Below are 10,071 nucleotides of genomic sequence, written 5' to 3' on the forward strand. Positions count from 1 at the left end.
AATATCGATGTTTTGTACTCATAGGCCACCTTGATCTTTCAGGTTGGCGCAAGATTTTCTATTTTACTAAATGGTATTTCTTCTATGCCGATCATTTTGCAAAAAAAAAGAGATTTGTAATACTCTATATTTTACTAAATAGTATTTCTTCTATGCCATGGCCATGATGATCATCAACATGTAAAATGTCCACAAAGCTCTTTTTCTCAAACCTTTTCAAGTGGTTAACTCCAATAAGTCTTCCATGGAATGACCATCACCTTTAGCACTGAGTTAACATTAAAATATTTTCAAAACAACCCAATGAATAATTAAAGCTTAATAGAGAGCTTTTTTTTACCTGGTAGGAATGTCATGGAGCAGGGTTGTTATTCTACGAAGAAACCTTGCATAAACTAGATACAAAAAAATGGAGTGTTTTTAAGATTGACTTTGATAAAAACATATGACAAAGCAGATGGGATTTCATACAACAAACACTTAGAATGAAAGATTTGACCCTACTTGGTGCAGGTGGATTCAATCTTTTGTTCAAGTGGGAATGTAGGAATAAAGAATAACGACCAATTGGGAGTTTACTTCCGGTAAAAAAGGACGTAGACTTCCACAAGGTGACTCACTCTCACCAGTACTATTTATAGTGGTGTATATGTTGACGATCATCATGGCGATGGCATAGAAGAAATACTATTTAGTAAAATATAGAGTATTACAAATCTCTTTTTTGTTTGCAAAATGACCGGCATAGAAGAAATACCATTTAGTAAAATAGAAAATCTTGCGCCAACCTGAAAGATCAAGGTGGCCTATGAGTACAAAACATCGATATTCAGAATAAGTGCCTTTGAGTATGTGGCTATTTAAGCTATGCAATGAGGATGGTGTTTGGCAGGAGTTCAAAAACCTTGACTCAAGTGAACTAAAGAGCGGGGCTCACACTTTTGGATGAGCCTTATATATAGGGGTTAAAGAACAATTCCTACACCTAGGAAAGTTCAAGCTATCTAGCAGAAATCAAATTAGGGCGACCGCTTTCTGAAATTACAACACTTAAATCTATCTAATATTTTAAGACGTAACCTACTATAGCGGTCATCCTAAGTATGAACCCAATTAATGTATCTTTTACAAGTATAAAGGCTTAGCTTGGTGTGTTGTTAACGTAGTTTTTGCCTTTTTTGGTATTCCTTCACCAAAGAACATTAACCATCTATTTTTACTGAAATTTCATAAAAATAAGAAAAGAAACAAAAAGGAGTTGTTGTTTTATTGATATGAGTTGTTTCTCTTTGTCGAAAAATTTGCCCCATATGGAAGGAGATAGTTTTTATAACTGCCATCCAAATTTTATTTTGCTTGTGTTATTCAGAGAAACACATTGATTTAGCTTGTTGTGTTGTTGTCTCTGTTGGAGCATATAGAGATAACAACGGAGTTTTGGTGTATGCATGCCAAATCCTGGAATCTAGAGCTATCTAGTTCTTCGTATTCATGGATGGTCATTTATTTTTCGGGTAGGCCAGTAATGTTGGGTGCTAGTTTTTCATATACTTTGGGTGCTTGTAATAATAGACCTAATGCTTAATTTATGAAGAGTAAATTGCACGGCCGGTCCTTAAAGTATTGGACTGATTTCGTCTGGGTCCCCAAACTTTGAAATCACACTCTTGGCTCCTCAATCTACTTAATTCGGTCTATGTAGGTTCTAAACAGCCCAGGCGGTGTCAAGCAGTCGACGTGGCTTTCCATGTACGTAGGTGAGGCACGTGAGGCACACGTGACCCTCGGGCAGCTACTGGATAGCCACGTAGTTGCACACACATGGATGGGTGCCAATGCCGCCGCTGGCGGTTTGCTTGCTTGCACGCGCACCGTACGTGCTAGCTGATAATCGTTGTGCCGTCGTTGGCATATATGCACGTAGAGGGGTACTGCTAGGCGCGCACGGCGGAGCGGCAGGCGTCGTGGATGCGGGAGCAGTACCTGCGGGCGGTGCTCCAACAGGACGTGGAGTACTTCGACCTCAAGGTGGGGTCCATGTCGGAGGTGATCACCAGCGTCTCCAACGACAGCCTCGTGGTGCAGGACGTGCTGAGCGAGAAGGTGCCCAACTTCGTGATGAACTGCTCCATGTTCCTAGGCAGCTACGTCGTCGGGTTCGCGCTGCTGTGGCACCTCACGCTAGTGGCGCTGCCGTCCATGCTGCTGCTCATCATCCCCGGGTTCATGTATGGCCGCATCCTCATCGGCCTTGCACGCCGGATCAGGGAGCAGTACACCTGCCCCGGTGCCATCGCCGAGCAGGCCGTCTCGTCCGTGCGCACCGTCTACTCGTTAGTAGCCGAGCGCGCCACCATGGCGCAGTTCTCCGCTGCACTCGAGGAGTCGACGAGGCTCGGGATCAAGCAGGGACTCACCAAGGGCGTCGCCATCGGCAGCAACGCATCACCTTCACCATCTGGGCGTTCAGCGTCGTGAAAATTCTGCATTTTAGTCCTTTTTAAAAACATATTTTATAGGTAGACTCTCCGCGAAACTTTTTCAAAAATAGACCAAAGCTCGGAGTGCAATGATACTACGCCCAGTTATGTGGCTCGACGTGCTACGATTGAACGCTAAACTTGCCACGTAAGCGCCAACGTGTCGATCCGGCCCGAAGCTCGGCGTTTAATCATTTAACGCCGAGGTTAGGCACGTCGGCGTTTAATGAGTTCACGCCAAGGTATGGTGTTGCTACAGTACAAGCTAATAGCCCAAGTGCATGATGTATTTGTCCATTCAATGTCTTTTGAGGATCCATAAAAAATAAATATAAATCCCCTTGACATGAGATCAATTCTATTAGAACCATAAGGTTATCCTCTACGTGACAAAAATACATGGATTTTTGATAGAATGTTTGCCAAGATTTCTAGAGAATCAAACAGGTTTGGTTATGGTACTTTTGTCTACGGGGTATCCTTGTATCCTTTTCTAAATTTGGTTTGCTTTTTGACCGTATGGTTGCTAACAGTTGATTAAGATCATATAGTGCACCTAAGTCTATTGTGATTAGTAATCTGTAAGTTGCGAGCATTGGTTCGGTCATGTTTAACTTGGTTGCAGTGAATCAAATCAAAGGGCTATACATACATAATTATTAATAGGAACGGAAAAGTCAGGTTGGCGTCTTTCTTTGTTTTGATATAGTCATGTTACTCTTGTGAACATTAACCTTAGTTGCGGCTGCTTCCTTGGGCATGATCAAAGTTATTATGTTTCAGCCTTTCAGGTAGTTGTAGTTGCTGGTCCGAAATTGCTTCCAATTTGGCTAAAACAATATGCTGACAGAGCTTGCAAACTTTATTACTACTAGGAACAATATTGCCCTCGGGATGTTCTCTATACAGCACTTATGGGTAAAGATCTGCTTACATGAAGAATGAATTCATCTGTAGTTCACCTGATTCATTGTGCCTGATGCGACTTCGATCGGATTTTCTTTTCCATATTTTGAAACAAAGAATGGAACATGATAGCAATTTAGGCTTGGTTGCACCCTGTACTTGCAACGGGGCACTTAATTTTATTACTTCGTGTTTAACTAAGCTTTTCACATCTCAATTGCTCTTCATACTAACTATTTAGAATTGTATCAACAGGGGAACTAGAAGCAAGGCGTCCATGGCAAGGGTTGTTCGGAGCAAAATAATAACCGAGCAGAAGAAAACTTAGTTCTAAATTTAAGAAAACTCATTAGTTCTAATTTTTTTGTACAAAAACCTTGGGCACTTTTGTTACTTTGCTAAAATAATAACTCTTTGCATTTGGATGTTTAAGTGCAACTAATCACCCTTGGCTTCACAGGGCGAATGTTTTAATATGAACATCTTATTGGTTAATTTCATTTCCTGCATTTGACTGTTCATGTGCTATGCTGCACCTTACTACTCCTAGCTTTCAACATCCGAGCTCATCACTGCATTTTGGAAATATATTTATCTCACCAGCCAAGGCACAACACAACATCAAGGCTAGCCCAGATACATGACACTTCCATGTGTGTATTCTTTTATTTTACTTGCTTCTATTTCGCACCACCAAAAAAATGACTTGCCAAGTCCAACTATTATACAAGCGTGGGTGCGCTCCCAATTAACACTGGCATTCACAAAAAAATATTTGTATAAATATTGGCAAACAATTTATCAATCCATGTATTTTTGTCCCGTGGAGGGTAACCTTATGGTTATATTGAAAATGATCTCATGTCAAGGGGACTTATATTTATTTTTTATGGATCCTCAAAAGATATTGAATGGACAAATACATCATACACTTGGGCTATTAGCTTGTACTGTAACAACACCATACCTTGGCGTGAACTCATTAAACGCCGACGTGCCTAACCTCGGCGTTAAATGATTTAAAAGCCGAGCTTCGGGCCGGATCGACCCGTTGGCGCTTACGTGGCAAGTTAGCGTTCAATCGTAGCACGTCGAGCCACATATCTGGAGTAGTATCATTGCACGCCGAGCTTTGGTCTATTTTTTTGAAAAAGTTTCACGGAGGGTTCTACCTATAAAATATGTTTTTAAAAGGACTAAAATGCAGAATTTTCACTTCAGCGTCTGGTATGGTAGCCGCCTTGTCATGTACCATGGATACCAGGGCGGCAACTTCTTCGCCGTCTCCGCTGCCATTGTCATCGGTGGCCTGTACGTGACCATGATTTTATCATCAGTCTGCTCTGCTGCATGTTACTCTAGTCCTAGATGATGATGTGATGGCGGTGTGCCAATTAACGAACCATGTAGAGCTCTAGGGTCTAGGCTGTCGAACGTCAAGTACTTCTCTCCGAGGCGAGCTCGGCGACTGAGAGGGTCTAGGAGGTGATCCAGCAGGTGCCCTAGATAGACTCGGAGAGCAGCGCTGGCGATGAGCTGGCCAACGTCGCCGGGGAGGTGGAATTCAAGAACATGGAGTTCTGCTACCCGTCGCGCCCAGAGACCCCGATCTTCGTGAGCTTCAACCTGCGCATGCCGGTAGGGCACACGGTGGCGCTGGTGGGCAGCAGTGGGTCTAGGAAGTCAACGTGATCGCGCTGCTGGAGCGGTTTTATGACCCGACGCCCAGGGAGGTGACCCTGGACGGCGTGGACATCCGGCGGCTGTGGCTAAGTGGCTGTGTGCGCAGATGGGGCTTGTTAGCCAGGAGCTGGCGCTGTTCGCAACGTCGATCCGGGAGAACATCCTGTTCGGCAAGGAGGACGCCATGGAGGAGGAGGTCGTCGCGGCGGCGAAGGCAGCCAACACCCACAACTTCATCTCCTAGTTGTCGCAGGGCTGTGACACGCAGGCAAGCTATTTACCACATCACTTTTGCAACTGTCGTATGCATGCAGTCGTTTGGTTCGCTAAGCTTAGCTACCAAGGTCACGTGTGCCTCACGTGCCTCTCCTGCGTACGTGGACAACCACATCGACTGCTTGACACCGCCTAGGCTGTTTAGGACCTACATGGACCGAATTAAGTAGATTGAGGAGCCAAGAGTGCGATTTCATAGTTTGGGGACCCGGACAAATCAGCCTAATACTTTTAAGGACCGGCCGTGCAATTACTCATTTATGAAAGTGGGCTGAAGATGTAACTTTTCTGTTATTAGAGAAGTTATAAGTTATGTGGTTACTGTGAAGATGTAATTTTGGTATGATTCCTCACTTGTGGGGGATGAAGCCGATTCTTCCATTATCTAAAAAAATTGTGAAACAAAATGGGACAACAATAGCAAATTAGGCTCAACGACATGTGAGTCAGAGAGACGTGCCATTCACCATTCTCTCGTCTTCTTTGCCGCTGCAGTTGGGATTCGGACTAGGGTCTAGCTAACGCCTGGATGTCATGACAGACGGCGCGTTCGGACGCCTGCGCAGCCCACCTGAGGTGCGACACACGCTGTGGGCACGGGCATGCCTTCGTAGGCAGTGGCCGGTGATGGAAGCGGCCCGACGTAGAGTCAAGCAGAGAGACCGAGGGAGTGAGCGGGGAGGGCAAGCTAAGCTAGGCTCCTCAGCAGCAGAAAAAGAAAGGAAGAGTACATGACAGCAGCAACAGCTTGACCTCAGCACAGAGACAGACAGTAGCGACAGGCATCAAGGACAAGCAAAGGCAAACAGCAGCTCAGCCTTAGCTTAAGGCACATGAGGGTAGCCGGCCAAGGCATGCGCAGGGCAGTGCCAGCGAGGGTGGCACGCCAAGGTCACTAGTTCGATAGGACAACAAAGGTAGGCAAGGACGAGACCACGCATGGCAGGCAAAGAGACAAGGCAAGAGGCATTAAAAAGCAGGCATGCAAGATAGAACGGGGAAAAGAAAAAGGACCTGCTGCTACTTGAATGTTCGGTGCGACTGCCGCTCACATAAAAAAATATCAGATGCAATAGATCATACTCGTACCAAGCCATGGAACAAAATATTAAAGCGTTATATAATTCTTTTACGCCAAAACAAATCGCCACAAACAACGCTTTAAAATATAATTTCTGATTTTTACCGTTGACGTGAAAAGCTAGTTTTTAAAATTTTAACTTCGAAGAACTCATTTACAAAATTTTTTACTTTGGCCTAAATCATGGTGCTAAGTAAGCTCGTAACACCAGAGGTGTGACAACCAACCCCCTTTAAAAAGAATCTCATCCCAAGATTCGAAACAAGATCCAGAAGAGGGAACACGCGATTACATTACGTAGATCAGGGATTACACGAAGATTACACGACTTTGAATACTAAACCACATGGGGATCTAGGGATACATGGTCAAGAGCAACCTGGTACAACCAAGACTTAGTCCAAAAGTCGAGATAGATAAGGATAATGGAGAAACAACAAGATAATGATTATCCAAAACATAGCACAGCACCAACAGATCTAGAAACAGGACTCCCAGAACTCAAACATTGTGAACCCTAAGACCAAACTAACCAAGGGAACTTGAACTTCTTTAGAAACTAGATCCTTTCTTCTTCTCAGATTACACCATCCCCTAGACTGACGAACCAAGCTTTACAATGGCAACTAGATTTCATAACTCTGCCCCGAATGCGAGGGAATGGGAAGAAGAAGAAGAAGAGCAAGGACCAAGGGGATCTTATAGTGGCGAACGGAGGTGGAGCACAACACACTAGAATTGGAGGTGACATGGATAGGGTACATAGATGGGTCATGCTGTGGAGATAAGGTTGGACATGGTGTGCTTCCTGCGCGAGCAGGCAGAAGATAAGGGAGAAGAGAGGAGAGGAGAGGGGGTTCGCTCGATGAGGCAGGCATGCGGGTGACCATGTTTCCAAGAGAAAATAGAAAGGGGAAGGGGGGTTTGGTACAGGGATGAGGTATGAGAGTCGAGAGCCGACCGAATGTTGGGAAAAGGAGAAACGCACAGTGCACAAAGATGGCCAGTGTGGCATGATGCCACGGCCATGTGAGAATGGGGAGCTAAGGACCCAATACAGATAGTGTTCGCAAGGCACACAACGAAATGACCCAGCATGCATAGCGCGGTCAACTAAACACAGGGCTTCGGACATGACATCCACTTAGGCTTTTACAATTTTACTCCCGACTATCCAAGGCTAACTTCCCTTACTACTCTTCTTTTTCTTTCCTTTACTCGACCACATCCGTCTTTCATGTAGACTAAGACCATGTCACACTTTCTTCCCCCAAAACCACCTCCTCTTGCTTATCTTGCAAGAACACTATCTCATCAACCCGTTGTGGATTTCTCGTTTGAACACCTAAACATTTCCAAGAAAATTATTTGTAGCAAAACGGTATGGCGGTGTACTTGGTAAAGGTACTTGGTTAACAACCTCGATACCAGTGCATGCCGGGCAGCGTCACCATGTGGCAGCTATCAAACAGGGAGCCCTCGATTTCGTCGTGGCACCATAAGCTATTAACTAGGCAACTACTATCAATTTACACTCCATGAAGGTGGTGGGGTCATAGACCATAGAGTAAGGGGAGTATTACAAGGTGAAAGGATCAAGATGCCCAAGAGGGGGGTGAATTGGGCTAATTCTAAATTCTCTTGCAATAATCAAATCCTACGGATAGCCCAATTAACCCCTTGTGCCTAGAAAAGTGTTTATATCAAACTAATGCACAACAACCTCGCAACCTATGTTCCAAACTTACTCTAGCAAGCAATTCTATGGATGTAAAACAAGTATTGAATTGCTCAAATTAAATACTCAAAGTAAGTGATCAAAGTAAATAGAGAGAGAAAGGAATGCGGCGATGTTTTGCCGAGGTATCGGAGAGTCGCCACTCCCCACTAGTCCTCGTTGGAGCACCCGCATAAGGGTGTAGCTCCCCCTTGATCCGCGCAAGGATCAAGTGCTCTCTATGGGTTGATTCTTCGACACTCCGTCGCGGCGAATCACCCAAAGCCGCTCACAACTTGAGTTGGGTCACCCACAAGCTCCGCTGGGTGAACACCAAACTCCTGATCACCACCAAGCCGTCTAGGTGATGGCGATCACCAAGAGTAACAAGCACGAACTCTCACTTGACCACGCGAAGCCTAATGAGAAGATGGATGCACACGTTGCTACTCTTGATTTGCTAGTGAGGCTACTCTCTTGGATTCTCAAATCACAAACACCTCACTAGGACCTTGCTCTTCTTGGCACTCACAAACGTGTTTCTCAGCTATTGAAATGAGCAAAAGTTACTCCACTCACGAGTGGAGCCTCTATTTATAAGGTAGCCTGAAAAACGAACCGTTATGAGCTTCTGTGGGATGACCGGACGCTCCGGTCGTGATGACCGGATGCTCCGGTTAGTTCAACCCGTGAACCAGTAGTAAAGAGTCGACCGGACGCTGGCAGGGTTTGGTTAGCACTGACCGGACACGTCCGGTTGCATAAAACCCTTACTAGAACCTTACTGGACTCGACTAGACGCTGAACCCTCAGGGTCCGGTCAGCACTGACCGGACGCGTCCGGTCACTCTTTCCCAAGTCAGGACCCTTACTGGAGTCGACCGGACGCTAGCCCTCAGCGTCCGGTCACACGACCTTCCAGCGTCCGGTCACACCAGACTTAATCACCTCAGTCAAATGAACTGACCGGACCCTACGGCCAGCGTCCGGTCGCACCGGAGCCAGCGTTCGGTCAGTGTTTGACCCTCCATTCACTTCCAACTTTCGAACATATGTGAATGAAGTTTGCTCCAAAGGATCTTAGGCATTCATAGGAGCTACCCAGAGCTAGTTTAAACAAGTGTGCACCACACCTAACTCACTAGACTCAACTAGGTCAAGCTACCCGTTCATACCCCCCTTCATAGTACGGCCAAAGGAAAAACAAAGTCCTAAACTACTCTAAGTGTCTCTCTAACTCCAATCGACACTTAGAACTAGTTATCCTTAACCTTGTCGTCCATCCTTTGAAAACCGAAACGATTTCCATCATAGGGGCATGACAACCTCGATTGCCCAATCGATCTCCATTACCATGACCTAACTTAATTGCCTCTGCAAAACACACGTTAGTCATAGTAATCTTGTATTGACATTAATCGCCGAAATCCAACTAGGGGCCTAGATGGTTTCAATCTCCCCCTTTTTGGTGATTGATGACAATACTACCTCGAGTATGTTGTGGAGTGAGGTTTTTGATGGGCTTGGTTCATATAAGCTTTTGTCAATAAGAACAAAAGAGTTAGTCAAGCTTATATGACCCAAGCCAACACAATGTACTCAAAGGATATGAATTAAGCATGAGTACAAATAACAAAGCTCATTTGCTTCGAAGTATAAACGCGGAAGCAAAAGGCAAATGAGCATTACACAAGTGATATGACATATAGATAATGCAAAGTAGAAATCACACATGTCAAATATCACAATCACGTAGATAGCACTATCACATATATATAATAGTATGCATGAAAGTAAACACACGAATGCATAAGTAATAGTGTATCACACAAATAAAACTCCAAATGTATATAATAAGCTAATACTAGATAACTAGCTCCCCCTAAAACTCGCTCCCCCTAAGTCTACATACTCAAACCCTCTCCCCC

At 44.8% G+C, this 10,071-nt stretch overlaps 1 pseudogene; it reads left to right on the forward strand.

The window, feature by feature from the left end:
- Positions 1 to 1,914: 1,914 nt before the first annotated feature.
- LOC136532777 (putative multidrug resistance protein) lies at positions 1,915 to 5,337 on the forward strand (annotated as a pseudogene).
- The last annotated feature ends 4,734 nt before the right edge of the window (positions 5,338 to 10,071 follow it).

This window comes from Miscanthus floridulus, unplaced genomic scaffold, assembly GCF_019320115.1.
Source record: "Miscanthus floridulus cultivar M001 unplaced genomic scaffold, ASM1932011v1 fs_708_2_3, whole genome shotgun sequence".
NCBI classification, from domain to species: domain Eukaryota; kingdom Viridiplantae; phylum Streptophyta; class Magnoliopsida; order Poales; family Poaceae; genus Miscanthus; species Miscanthus floridulus.